This window comes from Aquarana catesbeiana, linkage group LG13 (assembly GCF_042186555.1).
Source record: "Aquarana catesbeiana isolate 2022-GZ linkage group LG13, ASM4218655v1, whole genome shotgun sequence".
Classification (NCBI taxonomy): domain Eukaryota; kingdom Metazoa; phylum Chordata; class Amphibia; order Anura; family Ranidae; genus Aquarana; species Aquarana catesbeiana.
In genome coordinates, this window is record NC_133336.1 from 139,307,574 (window position 1) to 139,331,067 (window position 23,494).

Sequence of the window (23,494 nt, forward strand, 5' to 3'; positions counted from 1 at the left end):
TCAAACCATCCCACCTCTTTCAGGAAGTTCTCCAATATTTTAGACCCTTCACCTCTCCCAAGACTTTTTTTCCAAATCTATCCATCTTTGGGTCCAACCACATTAAAGTCTCCCATACATATAACATATGCCTCTGGATATTCTGACATAAATAACATTGCTTCCTTCAGCACTCCTAATGTGGCTGGAGGTGGATTATGTATCCTCATAATGACCACTGGGAGTGAGTGCACCAGGGCAAAGACAAAAACATAACGCCCCTCTGGATCTCTCCTTACCCTGATGCACTCCCACGCCACCGATTGGTGCACCATTAAAGAAACCCCTCTCGAAAAAGTTGTGTGACATGAGTGGTAAGACCATTGTATCCATGGTTTTTTTAAGTGATCAAGTCTCTCTTTAACCATATGTGTTTCTTGAATGCAAATTATTTTGGCCTGAGTTTTCCTAACTTCTGAAAATACCTGTGCCCGTTTTACTCGCATACCCATACCTCTCACATTCCAAGATAAAAAAGTGCAATTACTAGTAATTTTTACCCATTTTTAGTCATTTTTTGTTACCAGGAAACCTGACCACTACTTAGTAACCATATTTTCATTTTCCCTACATTCATCCATTCATACATCAAACACATACTTAAATTTAGGGCATTACCAACATATCGCATCAGCTTTTATATAGGTAATTCGTCTTGTTTCAGCCTGTCTACTCCTCCACCCCCCCCTCCATATAAAAAGAAAAGAAGGGTGCACTCATTTATATATCCCTCCCTATTATTAGGGAAAGAAGGAAGGTGGTAGGGGGAGGAAGAGGGAGAGGGCGAGGAAAAAAAAAGAGAAAAAAAAAAACAAAAAAAAAAACCACACCATTACTCCCACTCTGTAGTGAGCGGGGTACACTATATTCTCCCGCATCTCTCCCATGACCCCTGCTTCAACCTCCGGCAGGGGCCACAGGGGGGAGGGGGGAAAAAAGCCAAAAAAAAAAATTTCAATTATCCCTTCCCTTCCTTCTGTGTTTCGTGTTTAAATTATGTTGTGTAACCAACTTTCATTCTCCCCATTAATTCCCTTACCCCTCTATCCCTTTTTTCCCTTTTGTTCTTAATCACACCCTTTGTTACTCCCACCCCTCCCCCACTTTATTCTATCCCATCTGAATGCATTCACTTCATTAATATAACACCTCTACTATTCCCCCCAAGTGTTTTTTGTGACTGACTTTGTGATTTTTAAAAACACACAATAAAAAAAAAAAAAAGGCAAAACCCCACCTCCCATTCTTATTCACTCCAAAAAAAAAAATTTTTTTTTTCAACTCACAACATCCCACCAATCCATCCCCCTCCGGGAGGCACACCATTAATCCCACTCTCTAATGAGCGGGGTGCACTCTATTCTCCCGCATCTGCCCCATGACCTCTGCTTCAACCTCCGGCAGGGGCCACAGGGGGGAGAAGGGGAAAAAAAAAGGACACCAAACAGTGAAACACCCCCACCATTTCTCCTCTCCCTCCCCCACCCCCCTCCCACCATCAATCAAGCATAGTCCCCCCCCTTCTCCTATAATATTTTTATCCTGGCAGTCTTTTTTCTTTGGATTTTCTCACGATTTTCCATTTCATGTTATTTAGATACAGTTTTAATTGACCGAATCCACTCTTTAACTTGCTCCGGTGTATTAAAAAACACAGTCTTTCCTCCTTCATCCACTCTCAACCGGGCTGGGTATGCCATAGAGTATTCTATTCCTGCTTCTCTCAATCTTTTTTTAACCTCATAAAAGGTTGCCCGCTGCTTTTGTAGCTCTAGAGAGAACTCTGGGAATATTGACACTTTACTGTTCTCATAGTGGATCTCTCTTTTTTGTCTTGCATTCCGCAGAATTGTGTCTCTGTCTCTACAATTCAAAAGTCGCACCAGCAGAGGTCTAGGGGGAAGCCCAGGCTTTGGTATTACTGCAGGGACCCTATGGGCCCGTTCCACCGCAAATGCCTTTGATACCTCCATCTCTGGAAATGTTTTTATCAGCCATTTTTCAAAAAAGTCCCCCGGGTTAAACCCCTCCACTTTCTCCGGAAGACCTATTATCCTTATATTATTGCGGCGCATCCGATTCTCAAAATCGTCAGTTTTCTGCTGCCATGTGCCAATCTGCTTTTCTACTGTTGCTATCTTTTTGGATATATGAATTACTGTATCTTCCAATTGAGATATCCTGTTTTCAACCTCGGCCATCCTATCTCTGATACTTTACATATCTTGCCTAATCAATCCAATGTCCATTCTGATCTCATCCATTTTACCTGTCAGTCCCGCACTGCTTGCTTGGATGGCCACCATTAATTGCCCGCTCACCTGCTCCAGTGTTAGCTTCATAGCTTTCTCTGGCTTCTCAGCTTGGGAAGGAGGTGTGCTGGTTTTCTGGGCTTCCAGCGCTGATGGTCCGCCACTCCTTGTCTGCAGAGGGCTCCGCATGCCCTCTGTTTTCTCTGTCCTCGCATACTCTTTAAGGTGATCGGCTGCCGATTGTTTAGAGCTCATCTCGCTGCCGGGTTCGTTCGTTTGTTTTTCGGGGTCTTGGGTCTCGGTTGTAGTAAGTACTGCTCAGGATACTGTTGGAGACTCAGGCTGACTCAGAGCTTCCGTCGCTCACATCCGGTCATATCAGCGGAAGTCACACCCCCATCTGCTTGCAAGTTATGTGCAAAAGTACAAATTTTTTTTCTTGTTTGACTTCACAGTTTCCTTCCAACCCACAGGAATGGCAGACTGTGGCCTCCCAATTCCACCACCAGCGGGACTTTCCCAATTGTGGTGGTGCGATCGATGGGAAGCACATCCGGATCATCCCACCACCCAACTCGGGGTCATACTACTTCAGCTATAAGGGGTTCAGTAGTATCGTAATGTTGGCTGTGGTGACAGCGAATTATGAATTCCTATACCTGGACATAGGGAGGAATGGCCGTATGTCTGATGAAGTAGTGATTGCCCAGACTGAATTTTACTGGTGTCTCCAAAATGGCACCTTGGGGTTGCCACCTCCGGAGGATAATGTGGCAGGCTTCAAGTTTGTTTTTGTGGTGGATGAGGCCTTTTCTCTGGGGGAACATCTATTGAGGCCATTCCCCATGAGGACCCTGACCCCTGAGCAGAGGGTTTTTAATTACCAGCTGGCCCGTGCCAGAAGAGTGGTCAAGAATGCCTTTGGCATAATGGCCAGCCTTAGGGCCATCAACATGGCCGAATACAAACTAAATCACATTGTCTTGAGCTGCTGCATTCATCACAATTACCTTTGGAAGAATGCTGCCAACTATCTGGCCTCAGTTGCGACCGAGGCAGACTTTTCACCGGAACAAATAACAATGACGGCGCTTGAATGTGGCTGTCCTGGCCTGCCACCCCAAAACGCCCGCAAAGTATGGCAAAACTATGTCGAGTACTTCGTGGGTAGGGGGGAAATTGATTTACAAGCAAATCTGGAAGCTGTGTAATTTTTTTTGGAAAAACTAAACTCATATTTCATTTGAATTACTGTTTGTGTTTCTTATCTGTCTCCTAGGTTCTCAAATGGCCTTTTATTTTTGGCCATTTTCTTCAATAGTGCAAACGTAACTTATTTGATACATGAGGTGACAATCTCTTCTTCAGCTAACTATTATGTTGTGCTGTGGGCCTGCTACACACACACACAATGTTTTTGTTGTTAATGTATGTAATGAATTCATGATAAAAGTAACCATCCTTTTCAGCTCCATAAATTAATTGCTTGTAGTCCCTAAAATGGCCTAATTTTGGCAAATTTTACAGCACAGTGGGGGTTATTAACTAAAGGCAAATCCACTTTGCACTACAAGTGCACTGCAAGTGCACTGGCACTGAGAGTGCACTTGTAGTACAAAGTGGATTTGCCTTTAGTAAATAACCCCCATTGTCACTGTAACTACACCAACTTAAAAAATAAACTTGTATTGAGCATTGAAATAAGAAGCCACACATTGTTGAGTATAAAACATTTTACTCCAAGCACATTCACATTATAAACGGTTTTGGAACAAACCAACATCTTGGTGTATAACATGTATGTTTGACATAAATTTGCCTTTTTTGGGGCTAAACAGGCATGTTTAAAAACATAACATACACATCCCCAACTCAGGAAATTACAAAGTTCAACTTTGCTAAAGTGAAGGCCATATGAGACATGAGTATCTCAAAACTGTGTTGATTTTGCCTTCATCAGATGTGGTGATCTCACCCCTCTAAAAGCCAAATTTTGAAGATGCACACAAATTGGGACTCAAAATTTGGATTTCCCTCATGATCCCATGCCTAAAATGTGTGTATTTTTCCAACATCTATTTTGATAAAGCCACAAAACACACAGAGTGTCAACATGTGCTATCTCCCATCATGGGATATCAATATATGCATTTTGTGGGTTCCCCTCCTAACCCCTCCTACCCTGTGCCTTTATAACTAATACTGTGCCATTTTGCCAAATATATACTTTTTTCATCCTATGTACATTGTTATACACATCCACCCCTGAAGAGCGAGCTGGATCTCGCAAAACTAGTCGGGTAGTATGATGCCTGTGTACTATGACTGCTATTACATCCATGTACTGTACCAATATTTCTTGTTTATATATCCTTTTTTTTGATTGGCAACTGTTGGTGTTATCTATACATGTAAACAATTTTACTTGAATAAACCATATACTGTATTTACTACTGTTATGTTTACTGGTGGAAACGGTACCCACTTCATTCAAAGTCCCAGGGCGAAGTCTTTGTTTTACTACATAAAAGGTGAGGTTGTGTGTCAGGGCTGGGCTCAGCCCTTCCTTCTCAAAGCTGGCCGCTCAGCTGTCGGCTAATTGCCAGCTACTTTCTCTCCACAGTGACCCACCTGTTGATGATATCCTGCTCGTCAGTCCTGCCTACTTAAGTCGTCCAGCCCAGATGATCTCGGCCTTTGCCTTGGTCACATCTCTAGAGATGCTCTCCTGTGTTACTGTTAAAAACTTGCTTGGCTGACATTCCTTCTGGCTCCAGATCCTGCTTGCTGTTCTACTACACTCATCCCTGGCTCCCTGACGTTTTGGCTTGTCTGACTATCCGTTCCGGTTCCTGAACTCTGGCTATGTTTTGACTGCGTTTACTCTGTTTACCTTTTTATTATTATTATTATTAAACAAGTGTGATTTAACTGTACTTCTGTCTCAGTCTGATTCATGGTTTCTGACAGTAGGCGAAGGCCATGAATTCAGAAGATGCCGTCAATCCACTTGTTGGTAATATTTTTTCCAGATTGGATGAGCAGGATCACTGCATGGATCAGTTTGCCATGGTGTTACAAATGCTCCTGAGTCACACAGCTCACCTGGAATCTCCCACTGGCTGCTCTGGTACAACCTGTGTTGCAGGCCGTCCTTGCTGCTGCTCCAGTCTCTGTGCAGGCACCCGCCTCGAGTATTACCTCAATAAGAGTTATGTCTGGTTCTGCTCCGCTTCCCCAGTGATTTGGGGGCAATCCAGTCCAATGTAGAGGGTTTCTCAAGCAGGTTGAGATATACTTTGAGATGCTGCCCCAGGCGTTTCCCACGGACAGAAGAAAAGTCGGTTTCATGATATCTTTGCTTTCTGAGAAAGCCTTGGCCTGGGCAAACCCTCTATGGGAGACGCAAAAACCTGTTGTCTTGAGTTACCCAGAGTGTGTGGCTTCTTTTAAAAGGGTATTTGACGTTCCCGCATGCTCTGCTTCTCCTGCCAAGTGCCTCATGTCAATCAAACAGAGTAGGAGAACTGTTGCCGATTACGCCATTGAATTCCGTACTCTGGCAGCAGAGGTTGCTTGGAACAATGAGGCCCTCGTGGCTGATTTTTCTCATGGCCTCTCGGATACCATCAAGGATGAGATAGCAGCCCAAGATATACCCACTGAGCTGGAGAAGTTGATCATATTTGCCATCCCCATTGACTCCAGACTCAGAGAAAGACATCCTTTTAAGGAGCGCTTGCGGAAGCCTCCAGTACATTTGTCTCCGAACTTTGCAGTCCCACACTTGCCTTCCTTACCTCCCATGCCTTCTGGCACTGAGTCGGTCTGTAAAGATCAACCCATGCACTTGGACTTCTCTGTGGATGAGAGAACCCTAATGCCCTGTACACACGACCGGTTTTGGCAGCGTAATAAACTCTGAAGGTTTTTACAATGGAGTTCCGATGGAATTCCGCTCAAGCTGTCTTGCATACACGCGGCACACCAAATTCTGACCGTCCAGAATGCGGTGGTGTACAACACCTACGACAGGGCTAGAAAATGGAAGTTCAATAGCCAGTAGCCAATAGCTTCCATCTCATACTTGCTTCAGAGCATGCCTCATTTTTGGTACGTCGGAACAGCATACAGCCGAGCGGTTTTTCCGATAGTAATTTGTTCCGTCGGAAAAATATAGAACATGTTCTCTATCTAAGTCCGTCTGAGTTTTCGACAGAAAAAGTCCGATGGCGCATACACACGGTCAGAATATACGATGAAAAGCTTCCATCAGACTCTTTCTGTCGGAAATTCCGCTCGCGTGTACGCGGCATTAGAAGGAGGGAGAGATTGTGCCTTTATTGTGGCAAGGCAGGTCACTTTTTGAAGTCTTGTCCTACCCGTCCAGGGAACGCTCGGACTTTGAGGTCCTGTCACGGACAGACCTTAGGTGGCCTTGTTTCATCCCCAGTTATCCAGAAGGATAAGCCCCTGGTTTTGGCTACCCTTTCTTGGGCTGAGTCGTCCGTCGAGATACATGCTTTAATCTACTCTGGGGCTGCAGGCCTGTTCATTGATGCTGCCTTTGTATCGAAGCACTCAATTCTGCTGCAGCTGCGTGAAACTCCACTTGCCATTGAGGCTCTTGACAGGAGACCTCTACAGTCTGCCCATGTGAATCATGAGACTGTTCCATTGTCCATGACAGTAGGGGCTCTTTACCATGAGATAATCCAATTCCAAGTTATTTCCTCACCTAAGTTTCTGCTGGTTACTGGCTATCCTTGGTTACAGAGGCACAACCCCTCTTTTGATTGGCTCCGTACTGAGTTTCTCTCCTGGTCGCCACAATGCAGTAAGACATGCTTCCAGAAGGTAGCCAAGGTCCTGTTCACCTCTTCAACCTCCTTCCTGCCGGAGGAGTACCGCAATTTTTTTCATCAAACAAAGTTTTATTAAGCAAAGATGGTGCATATAAATACATAGTAATACTAATATATATATACAGAAGATGCGTATTAAACAAGAAAAGTATACATTGTTAATATAGTCAATATTAGGAGTAATATATGCTAATGTTGAAATAAATGTATACAACTATGAAATACTATCATTATAACGTGTAATATTATCTCCCTCCCCCCCTCCCCCCCCTCCCCCCACCCCCATTGAACATATTTGATTTAATTTCATTTTATTTTAGTACACGTGGTATATATATGCATAATGTGACGTTCTCATATGTGTTACATACCTTTAAGTCTATATGGGATGTATTGTGTACAGTACAGACATGACCATTGTGGGAGAAAAACATGAACCATGGTGTCTTTTGATTTATACTTTCTCTGTATGTATCTGGAATAGGGCTTTAATTACAGATATCCAAGTGTTGTATTACTGAGCGAGTTTATAATTATGTACAAGTTTCAGGTTCTTGCAACCATCGATCCCATATTTTGTTGTATTGTGCCGGACAACCTCTATTAATGTAAATATGTTTTTGTATGGCAAGGTTGCGTTAACTTCTGTTTTCCACTCCGCAACACTGGGGGGGGATGGTCTCATCCACTTTCTTGCAATAATTTTTCTGACAGAGAATAGAGTTTCATGTAGGAATACCTTGGTAAATTTGTCAACTGTATCTGGAAATATCCCTAGAAGACATTGTTTTGGTTCTAACGCTATTGGGGAGCCCATGGTGTCGTGTAGAAATGTTATGACCTGTTTCCAAAGTTGTTGAACCTTGGAGCATGTCCATATTAAATGAAAGAACGTGCCTGTTTCTTGGCCACACAACGGGCATAGAGTAGACTGATTACGCTTATATCTGGCTACTCGAATTGGGGTAAGGTATGTTCTATGTGTTATGTAAATCTGAGAGAGTCTGTCCGAGAGTTTTGGTGATACTGCTTTGCATGTCTCGAGGGCTTCCTCCCACTCCCCATCTTCCATCAGGCCCACCTCTCTCTCCCAGCGAGGCTTCAAATCAAACGCTATTTTTGACAAAGTGGGAGTTAGAAGCATATTATAAAATGTGGATATTAGTCCCCGTGGGTCTGTACTTTTAACAATAGCCATAACGGGATGAAGAGTGGGCGAAGCCTCTGTCTGTAAGAATTGTGTTTGGGTCGCATGTCTTACTTGCAGGTATCTGAAGAACATGAAATTTGGAAGAGAAAATTCCTCTTTGAGTATGTTGTAAGTTTTGAGGGTTCCATTGAATAGCAGATGGTGTATATAGTAAATTCCCCTAGACTCCCACAACTCCGGGTCCGGTATATTTATAAATTCTGACATATCTCTATTGTGCCATATCGGTGTATGGTCGTGCAGTCTTGGTATTCCTAATTTAGTGGAGGCAAGGTCCCAAATACGTCTGTAATGGTGTAGCAAGGACTTCTTGTCTCCCCCCATTTCAGTATTCCTAGATCCCGCCGATATTGCGTAGAGGGAATCACCTGTAAGTTGCACTCTTTTGGAGCAAAGAAGGGTCAGGAAGCGTACGTTATCTGTCTTGTCTATGTGGAATAGTTGTGATAATTGTGATGCAATGTAATAAAAGTTCAGATCCGGTAGGGCCATACCCCCCATGTCTGTTGGGTTTTTAAGCGCTGACCATGTCTGCTAGTCCCCCACACAAAGGGTTTGAGTAAAGCTTCAAGAGACTTAAAGTGTTTTAATGGGAGATAGATTGGAGTATGCCACAATATGTAAAGGATTTTTGGGAGAAAGACCATTTTTATCAGATTTATGCGACCCCATACTCCTAGTGGTAGACGGGCCCAAGTACGTATTTTGGTTTTGACTAGTGAAAAGAGGGGTTCAATGTTGAGGGGAATATAATCAGCCGGATCTCTGGATATATGAATTCCTAGGTATTTAATTGTATCTGCTCTTTTTAGTGGGGTCTCTGTCCATGATTCAGGTGGTGGGAAACTGTCTATAGGTAGTATCTGGGACTTTTCCCAATTCATCTTTAAACCGGAAAAGGTTCCGAAGTGTTCGATCAACTGTAATGCTTTTTGAAGGGAAGGGCCTGAGTCAGCAAGATATAATAGGGTATAGTCCGCGTATAAGCTAATTTTTTCGGTTAAGGTTCCCATTTGTAGACCCACGATCTCGGGGTTTGCACGGATAGACACAGCCAGAGGCTCTGCAGCTAGGGCATAGAGAAGTGGGGAAAGAGGGCAGCCCTGTCTCGTGCCTCGACTGAGGTCAAACTCTTGAGACGGCCATCCGTTCGCCACCACTCTAGCTGTGGGATTTTGATAAAGTAGTTTGATCCACTTAAGGAATCAGGGGCCAAAGCCATATCTTCCCAAGCATTGCCATAAGTATCCCCACTCCACAGAGTCAAACGCCTTGGCCGTGTCAAGCATCACAATCACCCGGGATCCTACATTTTCATGTGTGGCCTGTAAATTTATAAACAATTTCCGTAGGTTGAACGAGGTGTTGCGACCAGGCATGAACCCCACCTGATCTGTATGGATCAGAGAAAGAATAACTTGATTAAGTCAGAGGGAGAGTACCTTGGCTAATAGCTTGATATCTACTTGTAATAAGGAAATTGGGCGGTAGGATTCGGGGTATCCTGGATCTTTTCCCGGTTTGGGTATGAGGACTATTGTTGCCTCTCTCATAGAAGTGGGAAGTATAAATGTCTCGAATAAGTGATTATATAAGGTGAGCAGTTTTGGGATCAAAAACTCGCTGAATTGAGAGTAGAATTCTATAGGTAGGCCGTCCAAGCCCGGGGATCTGGACCTGGCAAATCCAGCAATAGCTATCGCTATTTCTTCCTCGGTGAGTGGTGCCTCAAGGAGGTTAACTTGGTCTTCTGTTAACTGGGGAAGTGTTGTCTTCTCCAAAAAGGAGTTCATTGGGCCCTTGTCCACAGGACTTTTTGAGGTGTAAAGGTCAATAAAAAACCCCTAAACATAGAGGTCACTGTGAGGGGATCAGTAATGGATTGAGCGCCAGGACTGTGTAAAGATATTACCACCGGGGGTCTATCTTCATTGTGTACCAGGTATGCTAGAAGCTTGCCAGCCTTTTCCCCGTGCTCAAACAGCTTTTGTTTAGCAAAGAACATTTTGTGCCATTCCTTCCCATATTGGAGTTGGGCTACTACTCTGGCCTGAAGTTTAAGTAAGTCTGCATTTGCGGGAGAGGGATCATCCATATAATTTTGTTCAGATTGGGATAGTACCGTTACCGCTCTATCAAGCTCCCTAGAAGAATCTATTTTAATTCTGTTAATGCGGGTTGAGAGTATCATACGAACGTGAGATTTAAAAGACTCCCAGATTGTTGTCATGGAAGCTGAACGGTCATTGTTCCTGAAGAACAACTTCCATTTATTCATAAGTTCATCATCCTCAGGGAGTAGTGGGAGCCAGAATGGGTTTAATCGCCAGTTCCGTTTTGGTTTGTCAGTGGCCACGCTTAGTGTAATCCAGTATGGGCTGTGGTCAGACAACAACCTGGGAGAAAAAACTGTCTCTAGTAATCGAGGTGTGAGACTTTGTGATAGCAATATCATGTCAATTCTAGACATAGAGTTGTGGGAAGAAGAGAAGCAAGAGAATGATTGTTTGTGTGGGTTTTTGTATCTCCAAGAATCCACAAGGTGAAAGGGAGAAATTAGCTTGGCAAATTTGGTTTCTCTGTTGGTTGAAGTCTATCTACCGAGGGGTTTAGTGTAGTGTTAAAATCCCCCAGCCAGACCGCCTGGACTGTGGGGTGTTTGGTCATGAATGTAAACCCCTCTAAGATTATGGGTATGGAGAATGGGGGGGGGGGGACATAGAAAGCCAAAATAAGAAAAGGTTCCCCATATAACTTAACAGATAAAAAGACGTACCGTCCCTGCGGGTCCGTGGAAACCTCTATAAGTTCAAATTGTACCGATTTGGCCACCAAAACTGATACTCCACGTGCGTGTGATGTGTAGGTCGAATGAAATGCCCATCCGACCCAAGGTCGGCGAAGAGCCATTTCCAATCTCCCCTCCACGTGGGTCTCTACTAAGACTAAGATGTCAGCGTGTTGTTTTTTAAGGAATGTGAGGGTCGCCGAGCGTTTTATCTTCTCACGCAAGCCCCGCACGTTCCAGGTAAGAAATTTTAAAGTCCCCATGTGTTCCCTTCTATACAGTTACGTATTTCAGCTATCATGTGCGCGTCTAGTTTTTTGGTTAGTCTTCTCATATGTCTGTACTGTATATTTAGTGTACACTTTACTAGGTATAGCATAGCGTTAATATCGGCAGCAACAGTGCCAAACTTTGGTTGGTGTACAGTCTGGTTACAACATATACAAATCTGTTCAACGGTTGAACTATCCCCCCCACCACCCCCCACCCCGCCTTACAACCTACCCAACTGTTGCAGGCATCATCCTCAAACCAACTGAAAATCCCCAACAAGAAAATAAAAAACTTTGCATGGTAAAGCCATAAACATGTGAGTAATTGGGACCACCGCACTAGAGAGTGATGACGGGATACACTCCGTGTTGGAAGAACGGTATTTAATTGTTCATTGCAGTGACGCCCAAACTTACTATCATATTCTCTGGTGTTAAGTGGGGTAAAGTCTCGCTGCACTTTGCAATAAAGGGGCAGGACTATGTCCTCTCTGGGGCTCCGTCCTCTCAAAAAACATGAGCCACATAAGATGTCAGGGGAAAACAAATTAAAGTAAAAAAATGTGGGTAAGGGAAAAATCAGCTTGTTGACTGTTTAGTCTAAACTTGACTCTCGTAGTAAGGATACAACTCACAGTTCCTTGGCGGGTCTTCCATCCGGCTCACTGAACAAATAAATGGGCTAGTGTGAAGAACGTTTAAATCTAGCAGATTGATCAGTATATGTCCACGTCAGTGCCCAGCGCATATCTGTTAAGTTCTAATCAAGTCTGCAATAAGTGTCAGGGGTTGTATGCTGCATTGATTGTGGTAAGTGGTAGCAAAAAGTGTACTTACAGCGGTATCAGTGTGCTCTCTCCGGTGCCCCTTGGCGTTCCAACCAGGCTATCACCTCCTCGGGGTCCTCAAAGAAGTGGACTCTGCCATCTTGCTCTACTCGAAGTCAGGCTGGAAATAGCATAGCATATTTAATTTGCTTTAATCTCAGCCTACGTTTGGCCTCTGTGAACCCTTGTCTGCGGCGCTGTACTTCTGTCAAAAAGTCGGGGAATATGGCGATTTTACTGTTCCCTAGTTGAATGTTGCCTTTTTCTCGTGCCATTCTCATGGCCGCATCCCGATCCTTATAGTTAAGGAGCTTGGCTATAAAGGTACGCGGGGGTGCTCCCTGCAGAGGTGGTCTGGCAGGCATTCAGTGGGCCCTTTCCACAGCTAGCAGTGGGGAGAAGGCCTCTCTGCCATAGTGTGTGATGAGCAGCTGCTCCAGAAATGTGGTGGGATCCTTACCCTCAGCGCCTTCAGGGAGGCACCTCAGTCTGTTCTCCATTTCATCCTGCTTGGAGAACAGTTGCTGAATTTGGCGCTGCATACGTTCTGTCCCCTCTTGCAGGGGCAGGATGGCGTCTTCCACATTACTGATTCGGTTTTCTGTAGTTTTAACCCGGTCCCGGAGTTTATGTAAATCTTGCCGGATGAGAGATATATCTACCTTTACCTCCTCTATCTGGGCTGTTAGTGAGGTTCTGCAGAATGTGATTGCCTCGAGAAGCCGCTCTGTGTCTCCCGTCGCACGTTCCTCCTCAGGCTTCTCCGCAGCGTCATTTTCCTCCATCTCCTCTCCCTCCTGCCGGCGGTACTGAGCTAGTTTCGCCGCCGTCGCTGCTTTCTGAGCCTTTGTGGGAGACATTGTGACTGGACTCTTCAGCAGTCACAAGAGGGAAGCCACTGAGCCTGTCCAGAGGGATCTGCGGGCACAGGATGAGGTAAGAGCAGGAGCAATGGACGGATCTTCTCGGGAATGCGTCCTATTCCACTGTCAGGCCATGTCCCCAGGAGAAACCGCTTTTAGAGGGGGATAACAGGGCCACAGTCCATGTGTACAGCACAATCAGAGGAGGCAGGTGTGCCAAAATGGCCGCCGGTCAGCACATGTAGGCCCAGGCCGCAATCTAGGCCGGTTGTGAGCGTCAGTCTCCCTGGGTCTCAGATGGGTAAACAGGCCAGGAACAAGGGGATGAGTACAGTCCGGCTCCTCTAGGAAGTTGTCTAATAGTCAGGTACCTGTGTTGTGAAGCTGGTTTCAGGCAGGGCCGAAATTGAGGAGGACCAAGATGGCCGCGGCCTCCGGTTGTAGGCCGAAGCCGCGTTCTCGATTAGTTTTTTGCCGCCGAGCGGGAGATCGCCGCTCCGTTCGGGCCGCCGTGCGTCCTATTACTCCAGGAATCAGGCCCAGCAGTTCCAGGTGTCTCAGAGAGGCAATCCAGCCAGTTAATTATTATAATAAGTCCAGGATTAATAGCTTAACAGGAGTAATGGACGGAGCTCTGAGTCCACACGTCCTACTCCATGCTGTGTCAGGCGACGCCCCCCAGGAGTACCGCAATTTTAACGATATCTTTGACAAAGGTCAAGCCAGTAGTTTGCTTCCACACCGGTCATATGATTGCGCAATTGACATTCAACCTGGTGCCATACCCCCTCGTGGCCGGGTTTACCCTTTGTCGGACTTGGAGGATAGGATCACGGAGGATTATGTTGCAGACGCACTTTCTTGAGGTTTCATCTGCAAATCCTCATCTCCTGCTGGTGCTGGTTTCTTCTTTGTGAAGAAGAGTGGTGAACTGAGACCTGGTATTGATTATAGAGGTCTCAATCGTTTCATGATTAATAATGCCTTTCCGATTCTGTTGATTACGGAGTTTTTTAACTGCCTCAAGGGAGCAACGGTTTTCACAAAGCTTGATTTGAGAGAGGCATACAATCTCATGAGAATTAAGGAGGGCGACAAGTGGAAAACTGTTGAATTTGTCAAAGTATCGACACATAGTGGTCACTGAGGCTACATTCTACGCCTTACCAAAGATACAAAAGCACGGTACGACCCCCCCAGGTTGCCCGATTGTATCCGGGATCGGTTCCCTGACAGAGAACGCCAGTCGTCTGGCGGACTTTGTCCTTATGCCACATGTACTGGGTCTACCTTCCTATACTTGTGATACACTGGACTTGTTGAAACAAATAGAGGGGTTACCTGTCCCTCCCGATGCCCTCCTCGTGACTCTGGATGTTGAGTCATTGTACTCTAGCATCCCTCACGAGCAGGGCATCGGGATGGCTCTACCTTTCTACGAGAACAGGATCATTACAGCTGGGATTATTGTGAGTTCGTCCTGGAACTACTGAAATTTGTACTTACCCGTAATTACTTTTGCTTTTAAGGTTCCCACTTCCTCCAGGTACAAGGCGTGGCTATGGGCACTTGTTGTGCACCGGCCTACGCCAACTTGTACCTGGGGGGGTGGGAATGCCATATCTTTTCAGATGACTCACTTACCCTTTTCATTGACCACGCCCTTATTTGGCGACGTTATATCGATGATTTATTTTTGGTTTGGACAGGCACTCAGGATCTACTTGATAGATTCATTCAAACTATTAATCAAAATTCTTTCAACTTGAAGTTTACAGTCTCTGCCAATTCCCAACGGATTACGTTTCTAGACTTAACTATTTTTAAAGATAGTAAGAACTGTCTGGCTTCCACTCTTTACAGAAAGGAGACAGCAGGGAATACCCTGCTACACGCTAACAGTGCTCACCCCAGACCATTGATCAAGAGCATCCCATACGCACAATACATGAGATTGCGCCGTAATTGCACACATTTAGAGGAGTTTAAATCTCAAGCGGATGCACTCCGCGTCAGGTTGCTGGCGAGGGGCTACACAAAAACGTTACTACGTAGCGCCTACAACAAAGCTTTACGCCAGTCGAGAAGTTCCTTATTATATAAAAAGAAATCAACCATTACTGATCCCCCAGTGAGATTCATTACAAGATTCTCGCAACAACATGAGCAACTACGTGGCATTCTAAGTAATCATTTGTCGATCCCCCAAGAGGACCCCATCATTAAAAAATATATTGGCCCCTGCCCACAGATTACCTTTAGACGGGCCAGATCTCTGGGTGACACATTAACTTCTAGCCATTACATTACGACTCCCAAACACAAACAACCGAAACAAGGGATCTCACAATGTGGCAAATGTTCATTTTGCCCATGGGTAAAAGTAGGGACAACATTTATATTGCCGAATGGCAAAACTTTTTCCCCAAAATTCCATGCAAACTGTGATACTGAAGGAGTAGTGTATCTTATGTCATGCCAATGTGGCGCCTTCTATGTAGGCAAGACTATTAGACATCTACGATGCAGAATAAAAGATCACGTCTACTATTCAGCAGAAGGCAAAATGGTTACAGCAGTTATCCGGCATTTGGACTTATATCATAAGTTTGATGTATCCCTAATGTCATTTATTGTATTGACAGTGGTCCCAAGAGATCCCAGAGGTGGAGACTGGGACAAAGTTGTGTGTCAAAAGGAAACCATGTGGATAGAACGCCTGGGTGCTACCTAGCCCCCTGGTATTAATGAGGCTCATACATATAAACCTTTTTTATAGTATATTTCCTGCCGTCTCAATAATGTAAGTTTAAACTACTTTTTTTTTAAAAATCCTTTATCACATGTTTTTTCTTCCTTCAAAATGGTTTATCTCAATGCAATATATATGAACGTATTTGGGGTAATTCTAAAATATTGCAGAGACTGTTCCTTAATATTGCTTTTACATCCGGTTGTTTTAAGTTGTCTATTATATTTTCCATTTATAATCCTGATTATTGTCATTACCAATACAGCCGCTCCTAATATTAATATTGTATCAATACTAATACTATGTGATGTTGACCTATCCTAGAATCTTTTTAATTGTGAATTTGCTGTGCTTGCGGTCATGACCACTCAGGTAGGTGTACTCCATGTTGCCCTGGTACTAAATTCATCACTATGCAGCCGCCCAGTGCCACACCCCCCCCCCGAGGGTGATAGGCGCACACAGGTATCACTGGGTTCCAGGATACCTTGGGCTGCAACTGCTCTCTCCCTGTCTCATGCGTCGGCGGTTCCCTTGCCGATGCCGCGAGCTGGGACATGCGCGGTAGGCACCCGGCGGCCGGCTCGGATGACGTCACATCAGCCCCGCTGATTGGTGACTACGAGCGGGGCGTGTGTACAAGGGACATCGGTAACGTCTCTCTATCCACGCTACAGACTGCCGGTCGCTCTCTACCCGAGCAGGTGGGTGGACGTCCTCCCTGGCTATAGGAGTTCTACCTTGAATCACCAACAGGTATGCTATTGCACAGTAGAAGATACTGGCGCTATTGTGGTTGGGCTGTATGTTACAACATGCTGTTCTGACACTTTTCCTTCTGTTTACCATTATCTCTCTCTCTCTCTCTGGAACTGTCCTCTCAGTGCTACAATCCAATGATCTGGATACTGACCAATTTTCTAACACCATATACTGGCGATACTTATCAGAAGCTTGACATATCGTTTCTCCGCTGTCTGGTCGGTGTAACAGTCTTGTTGGCCATAATTCAGACCTCCAGTAACACACTGCTATATGCAATGACATAGAGCGAAGACATAAAAGTCTTTTTATCCTTGCGGTTCATAGATACATTTTTTGTTTTACTAATATGATAATGGTAAGTGGAATGTACCTTTTCTATATTGATAGCTAACTAACTGTATACCTAGTATCCAGAATTTATTCAAAAATAATTCTCATGTCATATAGATTAAATCAATTTCGTAAAATATCCTATTAATATTAGATACTGTACTATTGTTTCAATAATAACGCAGGTATATAAAAATTACTGGGGCGTGGCTTGGAGCCGGAGCTGAATGGCCGCCTAGATCCCGAGCTCCCGTCCGCCGAGGCTAAACTTATCAGCACTTCGGAGCCATCCTAGCCCAACCATGGGGAAAACATCCAGGGAGCCATCCCCAGCCAGGTCCCGCTCCCCCAGGGGGTCCGGCACGCAAATCGGCCGCAATATACCGGATATCTTCCGGACCCAGGCACGCGAGGCCCCGGCTTCAAATCGGGCCTACCCGAACGCTGCGCGCTCATCCAGCCTCAGCCCCTCAGGGAGAAGCCACACACAAACTCAGCCTCCAGCTGAAGCAGCATCTACCCCACAGCCCCTCTCCATGCAAGACCTGCGATCTGTGGCAGAAGATATTAAAGCCACACTCTCTGCAGCCATCACGGATCTCAGGAGAGATGTCCAGGTAATGACAATACGCCTGGATGATCTGGAGGAAGCAACCAACCGCCATGACACCTCCATTCAACACTTACAGACCTCTTCTCAGGCACAATCTTCACAGCTCAGAGACATTCAGAGGCATATGGAAGATTTAGATAACCGCGGCCGCCGCCACAACATACGGGTAAGAGGTATCCCTGAATCAGTTGAAAATGCGCAAATTACGAAAGCTACTATCGCCATATTTAACGATCTCCTGGGCAGACCTCCTGAAACACCCATTGAGTTTGAACGATTGCATAGAGCCCTGAGGCCCAGAGGCAGAGAATCTGATCCTCCCAGAGACGTGATATGTTGTCTCATTAACTTTCAACTGAAGGAGGAAATTCTTCATAGGGCCAGGGATCGTCACTCCTTACTTTACCAAGGAGCCGATATAAAGCTGTTCCAAGACCTCTCGCCCATTACCCTTCAAAATAGGAGAGACTTGCGCCCCCTTCTTGACCTACTGCGCACCAAAGGCATTCAATACCGGTGGAAATTTCCCTTCTGCCTCTCTGCCTCATTCCAAGGTCGCACTGCAAACCTACGCCTACCAGAAGACTTGCCAGGTTTTTGTGAAGCACTAAATCTTCCACGCATCGACATCCCGGATTGGTACACCACTCTTCGCCCACCGCGCATGAGAAGGTCAGCTTCTACTGACGCCATTCCAGTCCGTGATGACTTCCACATAAGACGTCGCAGACACACCCCATCGAGGGAGCCTACCATGCCAGATACCCGGAACGCTCCACCCAACAGCCCTACGGCCTCCCCGGCCCACAGAAGGGCCCGCCATGACAGATCCAACTGAACAACCTCAACCCTTCCATCCTGTATCTCTCAAGACTGAATATGTCTCCTCAAGATAGGAACCTGCACGCAACACCCATCAACAACACCCAGGACAGCAAGCGCTTCTCAAAAACGGTTTCCTGACAGATAACCTTTCTTTTTCCCTTTCAGTAACAATTATCCTACATTGCTTCTGAGAACCCACCGTGAAAACTGGTCCCCGAGCAGGTAGAACCACCCCCAGCAAAACTGTGAGTCAGACCTTCCCCTTGGGAAACCCTTGCATAATGTATGACCCCTCTAGAAGCGCTGACGGTATCTATGCTTTACAAATGAGACTTTCACTTAAAATACTGTCCAGCTCCTCTCCCTATGCCCTTCCCTCACCCTCCTATACCCCTTTCCCTACCCAATTCCCCCCCCTTCCTCGCCACCCTCCCCCAATCTCATTTGCCCTAGAAGGTATGCTACAGGTGAGCCTCATAGTCCGCTCGGCTTGCAATAATTTCTGATGCCAAAGCTCAATAATTTTTATGAATGTAGTTTCTTACACTCTGGTCGGGGGGACTTGTGGGGGGTGACGCCACACAGATGCCAACCTCCCTTCCAGGTCCAGCAACGGACCTATTCCGCTTTGCTATCTCTCACCCCTCCTATAATGAGGCGAATCTAAATTTTCAATCGCCCCTAGAGTACTCGACAGCATTAGTCACTCTAATGAACCTCCGAAATGCGGCATCTGTGGAGGCCTCACCCTTCCTCCTGGCGCCTTACGTGGGTAAAAAGTTAAGGTTATATGTTTGTTCACGTTTAAAAATTACAGTATGTTAGTAAGTCCATGCTCCTCACTCAGGCAATATCCTCAAATCCTAGATATCTAACCAAAGGGAATATCTCCAATACGATTCAAACATGTTCTGATTACTTATCTATCACCATCTCAGAGGGAGCAGGTGGCTCACCTGTTTCCTCTGAGATATTTAATTCATATTTGGGTTGGAGAGGTCAACTTCCCGGCTCAACTTAGAGTGTACTCTGTTAAAATACCGACCATAACCTGTAGACTGCCCGAACACACACACAAATGAGAAGGGTTATTTTCAGATAGTGAGTCAGTGGTAACCCGATGGTGTAGAATACTTCGGAAGAATATTATTATCAGGGCTGATATGTTTTAATTTCAATAGTTTTTTATTGATTTTAATCATAAACAGAAAGGAAAAAGGGAAAATACAAATAATAGTGTTTACAATAGAAGACAGTGTTCCACACTTTTGATATTTCTAAAGTATTCACTAGATAATTATGTTACTAGGCATTACAAGTTTTCACGTGTCAATGTACTCTAAAAAGAACTGTGAGTAATTAGAAGTAAATAAAGAACTCCTGGTTTTTCCAGATCTTTAAATTATTGTTGGCAAAAAGAAGCGCATATATTTTAGGGAATACCCCTCCTCCCGACACCCCTGTTGGGTACCTGCTGTGTCCTGAGAGGAGAAGTCCCCATCAAACTATATCAATCAAATAAAAGGGTCTATAATCAGTACAAATTTCACATGTTCTGTAACAGTTTGGAACCAGTTGTAACAGTTGTTAAGTGGATCTGAACAGAGGCAGCAGATTAAGGATAAAGAGAATTAATTAAATAAAAACAAAAACAAAAACATATTGTACCAAATAATAAGGATTGGAGCATTCTGATTTGTAAGGTTTGTACTTAAGCTCATCCAGTGAGTGTATATATATCAGTTTTATTTGTAGCTTCTATACCAGTTTAGGTTTGTACCACACGGTCCACGGTTTCCATTGTTTGTCTGATATCAGGAATTTACCTTGGGATGATGCGTACATTTTTTCATATGTGATGTGCGTGTTGGTGGTTAGAATTATTTCTGTTAGCTTGGGGGTTTCTTGTGACTTCCAATGTCTAGTTATCGTTAATCTAGTACTTAGTAAGACATGAGAGATAATTTTCCTATATGCTTTAGGGAATAGATCAATATCTATAGATAAAATAGCTAGCTCTGGTGTAGCGTGGATTCTCTGATTCGTTATTTTTGTGAGCATGTCAAATACCTTTCCCCATAGTGTACGGATTTTTGGACATTCCCAAAGTATATGGTATAGAGTACCTATACGATTGCAGTTTCTCCAACACAATGGGGAAGTATTGTGGTCAAACTTGGAAATCCTGTACGGTGTTAAATACCAACGCATGATTATCTTTTGTGTTAATTCCCATAAATTAACACACCTAGAAGTGTTATATGTGGCTTGGAGTGCCTTTTGCCATTGTTCTGGTGTGAAACATTGTGTTAGTTCTCGCTCCCAAGCATCAATATAGGAGTGTTTAACGAATGTTAGCTTGTTGTTTAGAGTATTGTAAAATAATGATATTCCTTTGATGTTGGTGTTTTGTCTTGTGAGATATAACATTATTCTCCAGGGGAGTTGTACTGAGAGAGGAGGGTTGGTTCTCATAAAATGGTAAATCTGTATATATCTGTAATATTCAGAATTCTCTAATTTATATTCTATTTGTAAAGCTCTAAAAGTTTTCATCGTGGGCCCTATTCTAAGGTCCTCTAAGTTTACTATACCTAGTTTTGCCCAATGTTTTATGCTAAGGTCTGGGATGAGTTCTGATAAACTGGTGACAGGTATCTTTATTAAGGATACAGGGGGGGTAAATGATTGTTTTTTTACCAGTATGTTCCATGCTCTGAGTGATGCTATCATTGATGGGGCTAAATTCTGAGCTTGAGATGAATTAAATGAGTGGATCATTAGGAAATCATATAGGTTTTTGTTGGGAATTTGATCCTCTTCCAACTCCTGCCATCTAGTGTTGGGTGATTCTGGGAACCATGTTCTTAATTGGGCTAGTATGGATGCAATGTAATAGTCCTTGATTACAATGTTCCCCACACCCCCAACTTTCCTGGCTGTTGTTGAATTTTTAAATGCCCATCTTGCTTTTTTCCCTTTCCATAGAAACTTATTAAGCATAGATTGGATTCTATTAAAGTAGGAGTTAGGGACAGGGATAGGGAGTGATCTAAATAGATATATTATTTGGGGTAAAATTACCATTGTAAAAGCGGCCAGGCGTCCTGACCATAGGAGTTCTGTTTTGGCTAATTTTTGTAGTTTTGCCGGTAAGGATTCAAGAAAGGGGATATAATTAGCTCTAAAGAGATGGTCCGACGATGCTGTTAGGGTGATTCCTAAATATTTCACCCCTTCTTTACACCATGAATATGGAAACCGTGAACCGAGAACCTTTTCCACTTGTGGTTCTATACCCATACCTAATATATAAGATTTATTCTCATTAACCTTATAGTATGAAATCTTAGAAAATAATTGTAATGTGTCATGTACCGAAGCCAGGGAGATTGTTGGGTTTGTGAGCATTAAAATAATGTCATCAGCAAATAAGCTAATGACATGTTCCGATTTATGGGTCAGGAAGCCTGTTATGGACTGGTGTTGCCTGATGTACGTTGCTAAGGGTTCTAAAATTAAATTGAATATTAATGGAGAGAGGGGACATCCTTGGCGGGTACCGTTAGTTATATTGAACGGTTTAGAGAGTACTCCCGATGTATACACGCGGGCCGAGGGTTTTGAATACAATGCCATGATTGCCTTTAAGATAGGTCCAGAAAACCCAAATCTCCCCAGAGCCAACTCCAAGTAACCCCAATGTACTCTGTCAAAGGCCTTCTCTGCGTCCAATGCTAGGAGCAGAGAAGGCCTTTGTTGGGACGTAGCGATATGAATAATATTTGTTAGTCTCCTGGTAGCGTCAGAAGTCTGACGTCCCCTAGTGAACCCGGTCTGGTCCGAGTGTATTAAGTGAGGAAGGATGTCTATGAGTCGGTTAGCTATAATTTTGGCGTAAATTTTTAAATCAGTGTTTAATAATGATATAGGCCGGAAGTTTGCTGGGGTGTCCGGGTCTTTCCCTGGCTTGGGCAATGTCACTATAAGTGCGGTTAGCATTTCAGATGGGAAGGAGGAGGAGGCAGCCGCTGCATTGAAAACTTTGTTCAAATGTGGGGATAATAAATTTTTAAATGTTTGATAATATTCCCCTATAAAGCCGTCTGGACCTGGGGATTTATTAGTTGGGAGTGATTCTATAGTTTTGTGAATTTCGTCAATAGTGAATGGTGTGTTTAGATACTCCGTTTCTTGTGGAGAAAGTGTTGGTAATTTGATGTGTTCTAAGAAGTCAGTGATCATTGTTGTTGTTGGTTGAGGTGTAGCTGTATCATCTTTCAGGTTATACAGTGCGCCATAGTAAGTACTAAAGGCGTTTGCTATATCCTGTGGATGTTGTAGTTTGGTTTTATTCGTGTGGTGTAATATATATGGAATTTTAGTTTTACTTCTATGGCCTTTAATTTGTTGTGCTAAAAGTTTTCCTGCCCTATTGCCATGTGCGTAGTAGTTCATTTTAAGTCGTTTCGTGTTTTTTTCAAATTCATCTAGTAAAAGGAGTCTGAGGTCATATCTGAGTTGGTTTAATCTTTTATATAGTGTAGGGGAGAATTGTTGTTTATTTTTAGATTCTATACTAAATATTTCATCTGTGATATCCTGTATTTTCTTTTGCCGCTGCCTCCTCGCCCTGGCCCCCAATTTAATAAATATTCCTCTGATGAACGCTTTATGGGCATTCCAAAGAGTAAAGGGACTCTGAACAGAAGACTCATTAATATGAAAAAATTCCAACAGGTGTTCTTCAATGATTTTTTTTGCTTCTGGTTGTTGCATAAGGAAAGAGTTGGCTCTCCATATTGGAGTGGTATTGACTACTGAGACATCTTTGATGGATAGGGTAATTGAAGCGTGATCCGACCACGTGATGTTGTTGATGGTTGAAGAAGCTGCCTTAATCAGGGTATGCTGGTCTACTAAAAAGAGATCGATCCTGGTGTATGTGTGGTGTGGGGCGGAGAAAAAAGTGAAGTCCCTTTCTCCCGCATGAAGACACCTCCATACATCATATAGGCCCTCTTTATGTATAAACTCTTGCAGAGATGCCATTGCTCGCTTCGCTGTTCTTGTTGTATCTATAGATGGGTCAG